This window comes from Elephas maximus, chromosome 2 (assembly GCF_024166365.1).
Source record: "Elephas maximus indicus isolate mEleMax1 chromosome 2, mEleMax1 primary haplotype, whole genome shotgun sequence".
Classification (NCBI taxonomy): domain Eukaryota; kingdom Metazoa; phylum Chordata; class Mammalia; order Proboscidea; family Elephantidae; genus Elephas; species Elephas maximus.
Genome location: NC_064820.1, coordinates 79863753 through 79874392, shown reverse-complemented (window position 1 = coordinate 79874392; position 10640 = coordinate 79863753).

Here is a 10640-nt window from a genome sequence, read left to right as displayed (position 1 = left end):
TATGAGCCTTATCAAAAGCAAAGAAGGAGGAGGAAGAGAAAGAATATCAATAAAGAGCTAGGAGTCTAGAAATCTTGTGTGTGTGTGTGTGTGTGTGTGTGTGTGTGTGTGTGTGTGTGTGTTTCCCCTAGAAGTCTAAAGGGCCAGATATCTCAGAACTGGAAGTTACAGACTGAACAAACGCATGCCAGTATAAATTCAGGTAAGGATTACAAAGTTATCGCCACAAAAGACTTTGGACCAAGATTTGGAAATGTTAATTCCCAAACTCTGCTTACTTGAGAACTCTAATAGCTTCTTGGTGAAAAACAAGGCTCCAGAAATTGACAGAATACCAATTGAGATGTTTCAACAAATGGATGCAGTGCTGGAGGTGTTCACTCATTTATGCCAAGAAATTTGGAAGGCAGCTACCTGGTCAACTGACTATAAGAGATCTATATTTTTGCCTATGCCTAAGAAAAGAATGCAGAAATTATCAAATAATATCATTAATACCACATGCAAGTAAAATTTTGCTGAAGATCATTCAAAAGTGGCTGCAGCAGTATGTCAACAGGGAACTGCCAGAAATTCAAGTTGAATTCAGAAGAGGATATGGAACCAAGGATATCATTGCTGATGTCAGGTGGATCCTGGCTGAAAGCAGAGAATGCCAGAAAGATGTTTACCTGTGTTTTATTGACTATGCTAAGGCATTCAACTGTGTGGATCCTAACAAATTATGAATAATTTGTTCCCAGAATTCCAGAACACTTACTTGTGCTCATGAGGAACGTGTGCATAGACCAAGAGGCAGTCATTTGAACAGAACAAGGGGATACTGTGTGGTTTAAAGTCAGGAAAGGTATGCGTCAGGATTGTATCCTTCCACCATACCTATTTTATCTGTATGCTCAGCAAATAATCCTAGAAGCTGGACTGTATGAAGAAGAGCGGGGCATCAGGATTGAAGGAAGATTCATTAACAACCTTCGTTATGCAGGTAACACAACCTTGCTTGCTGAAAGTGAAGAGAGCTTGAAGTACTGATAAAGATCAAAGACCACAACCTTCAGTATGGATTACAGCTCAACATACAGAAAACTAAAATCCTCACAACTGGACCAATAAGCAACATCATGATAAACAGGGAAAAGATTGAAGTTGTCAAGGATTTCATTTTACTTGGATCCACAATCAACACCCATGGAAACAACAGTCATGAAATCAAAAGACACATTACATTGGGCAAATTTGCTGCAAAAGACCTCTTTCAAGTGCTGAAAAGCAAAGATGTCACCTTGAAGACTAAGGTACACCTGACCCAAGCCATGATGTTTTCAATTGCCTCCTGTGCATGTAAAAGCTGGACGATGAATCCGGAAGAACGAAGAATTGATGCCTTTGAATTGTGGTGTTGGAAAAGAATATTGAAAATACCATGGACTGCCAAAAGAATGAGCAAATCTGCCTTGGAAGAAGTACAACCAGAATGTTCCTTAGAAGCAAGAGTGGCGAGACTATGTCTCACATACTTTGGACATGTTATCAGGAGGGATCAGTCCCTGGAGAAAAATATCATGTTTGGTAAAGTAGAGGGTCAGCGAAAAAGAGGAAGACCCTCAATGAGATGGATTGATGCAGTGGCTGCAAAAATGGGCTTAAGAATGACGATTGTGAAGAGGTCCAGGACTGGCAGTGTTTTGTTCTGTTGTACATGGCGTTGCTTTGAGTCAGAAATGACTTGAGGGCACCTAACAACAACATTCCGAGCTCTGCTTACTTGAGAACTCTTAGGTATATGAGTTCAAAAGCAAACAGTGAAACTATAATTGTCCAGTCTTATATTCTTAAAAGAAGTCTATCTTTCCCAAAATGTATTTCAAAAGAATCTTTATTGTACTTAACTAATAATTTGTATTTAATGACAAATCATAAAGTTTGGCATGGACACAACATAGAAAGGGAAAGCAGGAGGTAGGGTTGAGGAAATCTATGTGTCTTCTACTCTTGTGGGTTTACATTCAGAGCAAAGAGTTTATAAAAGTATAATTTTAAAATTTAAAAATAATAAATGACCCATATTTCAGTCTTAATACACATTGCCCTTAGCATTTACTTATGTAAATATGTTAGACCTCCAGTCTTCACTTTACTTGTTTTTGTTGTCATGGGATGTGCATTAAGACAAGGAATTACAATAATGACATTAATAAGATGTATATTAATAAGACACCTATGAGCCAGCCACTCTTTTAAGTGCGTCATATATATGAACTCCTTTAATTCTCTTTACAGTCCTATGAGGAAAGCATTACTAGAATCTGCATTTACAAATGATGAAGCTGCAGAGAAAAGAAGTAACTTGCCTTTGTTCACACAGCTGGGGAATGGAAGAGCTAGAATATGAATTCTGAGATCTGGCTCTTAAGCACATGCTGTAAATTGCTGCACTGACCTACCTTTTGTATTAGCATAATATGATAACATGTAATTTTGTATTAGCACATATTATAGGATTACTCAAGTTTCTGATGTTCTATTACAAAATACTTTTTATAATACCAGTGAAAGTTTTACTTATTTCTTTCCCATCCATAATTTCCAGCCATGTTCAAATTTGTACCATCCAGCTTTGGGTAGTTTTCTGTCTCTCTTTTACTTGCACAATCTTTTTTCTCTCCAGGGATAATTTTTTCAATTTGTTGTCTTGGTTACCTGGTGCTGTTGTAACAGAAATACAAGTGGGTGGCTTTAAAGAACAGAAATTTATTTTCTCACAGTTTTGGAGGTTAAAAGTTCAAATCAGGATCTCAGTTATATGAATTCCTTCTTTGTAGGTAGTCCCAGGTATGCCTTTGCTCCTTCATTCCTTGGTTCCTTGTGTCTAATCTGCTATTTTTATAACTCAGAAGTCATTAAATTTAAACCTACCCTGCTCATGTATGATCTAATTAATGTAACAAAGAAAATCCTATTTCCAAACAGGATTATATTCACAGATACAGGGGTTAGGATTCCAACACATATTTAGGGGGGATGCAGTTTAATCCGTAACACTGATACATTGCAAATGATAATTGGTCATATTTCAGTTTTAGCAAACACTGATTTCTTATCACTTCTGCCCAAGGTCAAAAAACATTCACCAAGGTCCTACCGTGTTCTAGGCAATGGTCTAGGCACTCAAGGTACAGAGTTATTTAAGAAAACAGTCCCAGCTTCCCAAACTTTCAGTACAGTGTGAGAGACACATGCAAACATATCTTTTCCAAATAACATGGTAAGTGTTCTGACTGAGGTAGTCACATGACTCTGTGGCAACAGAGAAAGGGCATCAAGTTTGGGGGCGTTTTGAACAAGGGGAGGAACTGGTTTAAAGAAGGCCTATTTCAAGCACCAGGGCCAAGAGCATGAGCATGAGAATGGAGGTAACCTATGTGGAGAGGAAGGAAATTTCATTAGGTAGAAATCTTAGAAGTACCCTAAAACATGAGGGATGTAAAAAGCAAGGAAGTCATGAACAGGTTGTCAGGAGATCTCAAATCTCTATTGGTGAAATCTCAAATGGACCAGAAGTCTTGGCTTTTCCTCTCAGTAGCAAACTTGAAATTCTGCTCTTCATTGTTCATAAAACTCCCCAAACTGAAATCAGCAATGGGACCTCTCTTATAGTTAGGAGCAGAGGTTTCTGCAGGAGAGCACGCACACAAAGACTTCTGCTCTCCACTGAGCCTGCTTCTGCTGTTTGTTTTTGCTGTTCCTGGTGGTAGTGGCAGTATTTTGTTTTGTTTTGGTTTTTTCTTCCTCACAGTTTCCCCATTCCTCTCTTTAGGCCTTTCACTCAGACATGTAGGATCAGTTGGGGAGTAAGCACACGCTGTATTGCAATAAATTTTCTTTTAAAGGAATTTAATTTCCTTAGGAAGCCACCAGGCACTCTTTGGAAACTCTGTGGGGCAGTTCTACTCTGTCCTATAGGGTCCCTATGAGTCGGAATCAACTCGATGGCAATGGGCTTGGTTTTTTTTCTTAGGAAAAAAGACTGCTCGCAGACTGTAGAAGCAGCATATCTGGAATGGCTTTGAGCTTTCATCCCTGAGATTCTTAGAGATTCTTAGCCAAGGTGGCTGGTTCACAAAGGGGTCAAGAAAGAAGGAGCAGAAGAATTAATTTTGGCTCAAATACGAGTACCACTTCTCCCTCAGAAGCAAATCTTATTCTGGTCTCAGTGTAGAAGAATGGAATGAGCAGTTTACTGCAAGGGGGCCTATCCAGTTCAGTTGTCAAATGCCAGCTCCCTTACTCCTGCCCACCTTCATTCTCCCAGTCCCAACCTCTCCCTGTAGCTGACTTAGGTTTGTAACTTTGTGTAGATCACAGGTATAGAAATCAGTTGAGAGAGATGAGAAGGATAAATTATTACAGTAGGGTAAAAATAATAAAATTCTTTTAGTTATTATGGGAGGGGAGGAAAGAAGAGCTTGAAAGGAGCTGGTTAAGATCTCACCAGACATGTCTGAAAGAAAACTAAGAGAAAAGGATAATGGCCCAAGGAGGGGCCTCCTCAGCTTTCCTGAGCAATTCCCTACAAGGAGAAGCCAAAGAGCAGTTACCCAGGGCTATACACAGGTAGGTGAACTTTTAAAATAAAATTACTGTCACCCACAGGTAAGTTCGAGTTGAAGCTAAAGAAACGTAAAACAAGTCCACGAGAGCCAAAGTACAACCTTGAGTATATCCTACCTGAATTTAGAGACCATCTCAAGAATAGATTTCATACATTGAACACTAATGATGAAAGACCACAAAAGTTGTAGGATGACATCAAGGACATCATACCTGAAGAAAGCAAAAGGTTGTTGAAAAGACAGGAAAGAAAAGACCAAAATGGATATCAGAAGAGACTCTGAAATTTGCTCTTGAATGCCAAGTAGCTAAAGTGAAAGGGAAGAAATGATGACGTAAAAGAGCTGAACAGATTTCAAATGGCAGTTCAAGAAGACAAGGTAAAGTATTACAATGAAATGTGTGAAGACCTGGGGTTAGAAAACCGAAAGGGAAAAACATGCTCTGAATTTCTTAAGCTGAAGGAACTGAAGAAAAAATTCAAGACTCCAGTTACATGTCAAAGGATTCTATGGACAAAATATTGAATGATACAGGTAGCATCAAAAGAAGATGGAAGGAATACACAGTCACCGTACCAAAAGGAATTGGTCAACGTTCTACTATTTCAGGAGGTAGCATATAATCAAGGATCAACGGTATTGAAGGAAGAAGTCCAAGGTGCACTGAAGGCATTGGCAAAAAAAAAAAAAAAAAAAGGCTCCAAGAATTGATGGAACAATTGAGATGTTTCAACAAACAGATGCAGCACTGAAAGTGCTTACTCATCTATGCCAAGAAATTTGGAAGACAGCTACCTCGTCAACTGACTGGAAGAGATCCATGTTTGTGCCCATTCCAAACAAATGTGATCCAAAAGAATGTGGAAGTTATTAAAAAATATCATTAATATCACACACAATTTTGCAGAAGATAATTCAAAATGGTTGCAGCAGTACATCAACGGGGAACTGCCAGAAATTCAAGCCCAATTCAGAAGAGGATGTGGAACAAAAAATATCATTGCTGACGTCAGATGGATCTTGGTTGAAGGCACAGAACACCAGAAAGATGCTTACCTGTGTTTTATTGACTTTGCAAAAGCATTCAACTGTGGATCATAACAAATTATGGATAACATTGCAAAGAATGGATATTCCAGAACACTTAATTGTGCTCATGCAGAACCTGTACATAGACCAAGAGGCAGTCATTCGAACAGGGCAAGGGGATACTGTGTGGTTTAGAGTCAGGAAAGGTGTGCATCAGGGTTGTATACTTTTATCATATTTATTCTATCTGTATACTGAGCAAATAATCCCAGAAGTTGGACTACATGAAGAATGGGGCATCAGGACTGGAGGTAGACTCATTAACAACCTGTGTTATGCAGGTGACACAGCCTTGCTTGTCGAAAGTGAAGAGGACTTAAGTACTTACTGATGAAGATCAAAGACCAGAGCCTTCAGTATAGATTACATCTCAATATAAAGAAAACAAAAATCTTCACAACTGGACCAAAAAGCAACATCATGATAAACAGAGAAAAGATTGAAGTTCTAAAGGATTTCATTTTACCTGGACCCCAATCAGTGCCCATGACAGCAGCCGCCAAGAAATCAAATGACGTATTGCACTGGGCAAATCTGCTACAAAAGATCTTTTTAAAGTGTTAAAAAGCAAATATGTGACCTTGAGGATTGTCATGGATTGAATTATAACCCCCCAAAAATGTATCAACTTGGCTAGGCCATGTGTGATTGTCCTCCATTTTGTAATTTTAATTTTATGTTGAGAGAATTAGAGTGGGGTTGTAACACCAGCCTTACTCAGGTCACCTCCCTGATCCAAGGTAAAGGGAGTTTCCCTGGGTTGTGGCTTTCCCTGGAGCCAACGCCCCAAATTTGGACTTATAGCCTACTTTGCTGTGAAGAAATAAATTTCCCTTTGTTAAAGCCATCCACTTGTGGCATTTCTGTTATAGCAGCACTAGATGACTAAGACAAGGACTAAGGTGTGCCTGACCCGAGCCATAGTATTTTCAGTTGCCTCATATGTATGTGAAAACTGCACAATGAATAAGGAAGACCAAAGAATTGATGCCTTTGAATTACGGTGCTGGTGAATAATACTGAATACATCATGGACTGCCAGAAGACTGCCTTGGAAGAAGTACAGCAGAATGCTCCTTAGAAGCAAGTATTGTGAGACTTCATCTCACATACTTTGGCCATGTTATCAGGAGGGTCCAGTCCCTGGAAAAGACAGCATGCTTAATAGAGTAGAGGGTTCAGCAAAAAGAGAAAACCCTCAACAAGATGGGTTGACGCAGCGGCTGCAAGGATGGTGCAGGGCCAGGCGGTGTTTCCTCCTATTGCGCGTGGGGCCACTTTGAGTTGAAACTGACTCAACTGCACCGAACAGATAAAAACAATTGTGACTCTACGTTTAACTTTTTGAGGAACTGCCAAAATGTTTTCCGAAGTGGCTACACCATTTTATATTCCCACTAGCCAGGTATGAGGGTTCCAATGTCACCGCATCCTTGACAACACATTTTTAAAATATTTTTTTCTGATTATAGCCATCCTAGTAGATGTGGCAGTGGTTAAGATCTTGGCTGCTAACCAAAAGGTTGGCAGTTCTAATCTACCAACCACTCCTTTGGAAACGCTATGGGGCAGTTCTACTGTGTCCTATAGAGTCACTATGAGTCAGATCAGAATGGACTTGAGGGCAACAGGTTTGGTTTTTTTTTTGGTTGTAATAGGTAGTAAATGGTATCTTATTGGGGTTTAGACTTACATTTCCCTAAGACTACAAAAGTTGTGTATCTCTTTCAATGTTCTTTGTGATGATTTGTAAATCTTCTTCATCCTCAAATTCTTTGCTCATTTTAAAATTGAGTTCTTTGGGTTTTTTGTTGTTGGTGGTGGTGGTGTTATTATTGAATTGTAAGAGTTCTAAATATATTCTAGATGCAAGTCTAGGTATCAGATTTGCAAATATTTTTTCTTATTCTATGGGTTGTCTTTTTACTTACTCGATGGTATCATTTTAACACAAAAGTTTTAATTTTCATTAGTTCAATTATTCCATTTTTTTTAATTGGTTGGGCTTTTGGTGTTGCACATAGATTTAAAATTTGAAAAACAAAACATCAAAATAGTAGAACACTAAGTTTGAACCTCCCTGACTACTAGAAGGAGCAGAAAGAATGTCTATCTGTATATAGTTGAGCATTCCAACCTTTATGCCCTTTAAGGTTTAACTATTAAATCCTAGGATGAATGGAAACTAAGTAGAAAATGCTAATATGTTCCTGCTTGCCTACAGAGTTTACTCTAATCTGTGTCACCATTACTCTTCTGTATGCTGTTAGATTTGAGATTTGCTTATTGTCATGAGGATTAGCCCGTTATTTTGTGGTATGTTTTGCAAATATTTTCTTCCAGTTTATCATTTGTTTTTTGACTTTACTTATGGTGATTTTTGCAAGCAAAGGTTTTTTTCTTATGTAGCTTTTCTTTTATTGCATGTGGATTTTGAATTATAGTTAGAAAGCCTTTCCCCACACCTAGGTTATAAAGCAATTTAGTACTTGTTTGGTTTTATTCTTTGTATTAAGGTCTCTGATTCATTGGAGTTTATCTTATGTGTGAGGTATGGATCCAATTTTATCTTTGTCCCAAATGGCTATATCCTATTTGAATATGGTTTTCGTATGTACAAAACACTGTGTGTTCTCCACAGCAACACATACAAGCTCTCTCTCAGGGTGAATGACTCATGCCCCTACTGAATCACATTAGTTTTTTTGTTTGGTTCAAAGGGTACCATTTTGAATCTGCTTGCAGATTCTGGTTGTGTACCTTATTTGAAATGAAACCTGTTATGGATTGAATTGTGTCCTCCCAAAATACGTGTTGTAAATCCTAACGGCTATATCTGTGGTTGAGAAGCCCTGGCGGTGCAGTGATTAAGTGCTCAGCCACTAACTGAAAGGTTGGCGGTTTGAACCCACCAGCTGTTCCACAGAAAGAAGATGTGGCAGTCTGCTCCCATAAAGATTGCGGCCTTGGAAACCCTGTGAGACTGTTCTACTCTGTCGTATAGGGTCACTATGAGTCAGAATCCACTCAGCAGCAATGGATTATATTTGTGAATATAATTCCATTTGGGAATGCGTTCTCTTTGTTATATTAAAGAAATACTAGTGTAGGGTGTGTCTTGAGTCAATTTGTTTTGAGATATAAAAGAAGATCAAGCAAACAGAGATGCCACATGAATATCACCAAGGAACAGAACATGAAAAGAAAGGACTTTCCCCCATAGCCAATAGCAAGAGAAAGCCTTCCCCTAGAGCTGGCACCCCTAATTCAAATTTCTAGCCTTCTAAGCTGAGAAAATAAATTTCTGTTTGTTAAAGCCACCCACTTGTGATAGTTCTGTTATAGCAACACTAGATAACTAAGACAGAGCCTTACTGCCTCATGAAAATAATGTTGTTTTTAAAAAGCACTCTTCTGATTTCCCAGCCCTGCTCAGCAGTACACATTTTTAATAATATAAATGATATGGTTCCACGGTTAAGAAGTTCAACTTGTGTAATTGCATGTGGGGCGATTAGAAAACAATTGTGGATGGTATAGAAATAGTGAAAATTGGGCTTTTAGTTACTGGCTAAATCCAGGAAATATTTCTCTGCACTAGGGCAATCAGTCTTTGTGGAGGAGTTGCTTTTGAATTATTAATTTCAGCTGCAGGTAATGGAGGCTCTAACTCACAGTGGCTATTTTTCCTTTGATAAAAAGGTTGGTGGTTTGAACCCATCCAACACCTTCATGGGAGAAAGAATTGGTAGTCTGCTTCCATAAACATTACAGCCAAGAAAACCTTGTGGGGCAGTTCTACTCTGTCACATGTGGCTGCTATGAATTGAAAATTGACTTGATGGCACCTAACAAAAATCAAGACGTCTGGAGGTAAGTGATTACTGGCCTTGGTTTAGCAACTCCACTGTGTCAGTGGACAGCATCTCTGCAATTATGTTGTCCTTTCCTACATGGTTCCAAGATGGCTGCTGAAGCTGCAAACACTACATCTAAGTTCAAAGCAGGATGAAGGTGAAGAGGCATACCAGGTGTACCTTTTCCTTTATAAGAAAAACTTTTCATAAACTTCCTCAGAAGACTTCTACTTATGCCTCCTTGGACAGTACTCTATCACACTATCAGGGTAAACAGGAGGGAAAGCAGGTTGGGGATGGCTCCTCAGTCAGCCAACCAATGGAGTCTGCCACATTGAAGTTACCTCATTTCTGTTCGCTGAGAACAAAGTCTGGTATGGTACAAGTCTAAAATTGTAGCACCAGATCACAGGAATTTTACCATATAATGTGGCAATACTATTACAAAAAGAGGTTTTCCTAGAATGGTTTCCTTGTCTTCCCATCACAATTTGAAACTCACCTTCTCCCTGAGGTCTAGCTCTCTAATACTGTAGCAATCACGTGCAGAGGTTATATTTGTTAACACAGGAATTGACGCCATACTTTTTCAATCTGTTAGTCAAAGAAACAACCATGCTATTGCCAGATGGTTTCCACTACAACATTTCAAAAGTGTTGGGGAGTTTTGCATATATTAAAATCTCTTTAACAATTAGATGACTTGTTTCTACCATTTCATTGTGGCAGAATCTAACTTTGTGGGATTAACTTTGTTTCAAATGGATCATTTTTCCCATATTGGGGAAATAGCTCTAGTTTTTGAGAAAGGAAAGTGGGAAATGGTCACACTTAGTTGCAAGGGAGGCTGGGAAATGTAGTGTTCTATTTTGAGTAGCAATGTGCTTAGCTAAAAACTGGTGCTCTGATTAAGAAAGGAAAACATGATGTTGGGGCTGGAAACTTGGAGGCTCTACAACAACTCTTTGTCTGCAAAGAAGAAAATAGCAGCAACTTCTAAGAAGAAGTCACAAAATATATTTTTAAAGACCTTTTTATTGTGGTAAACATATATATAACAAAACACTTGCCAACTCTACAA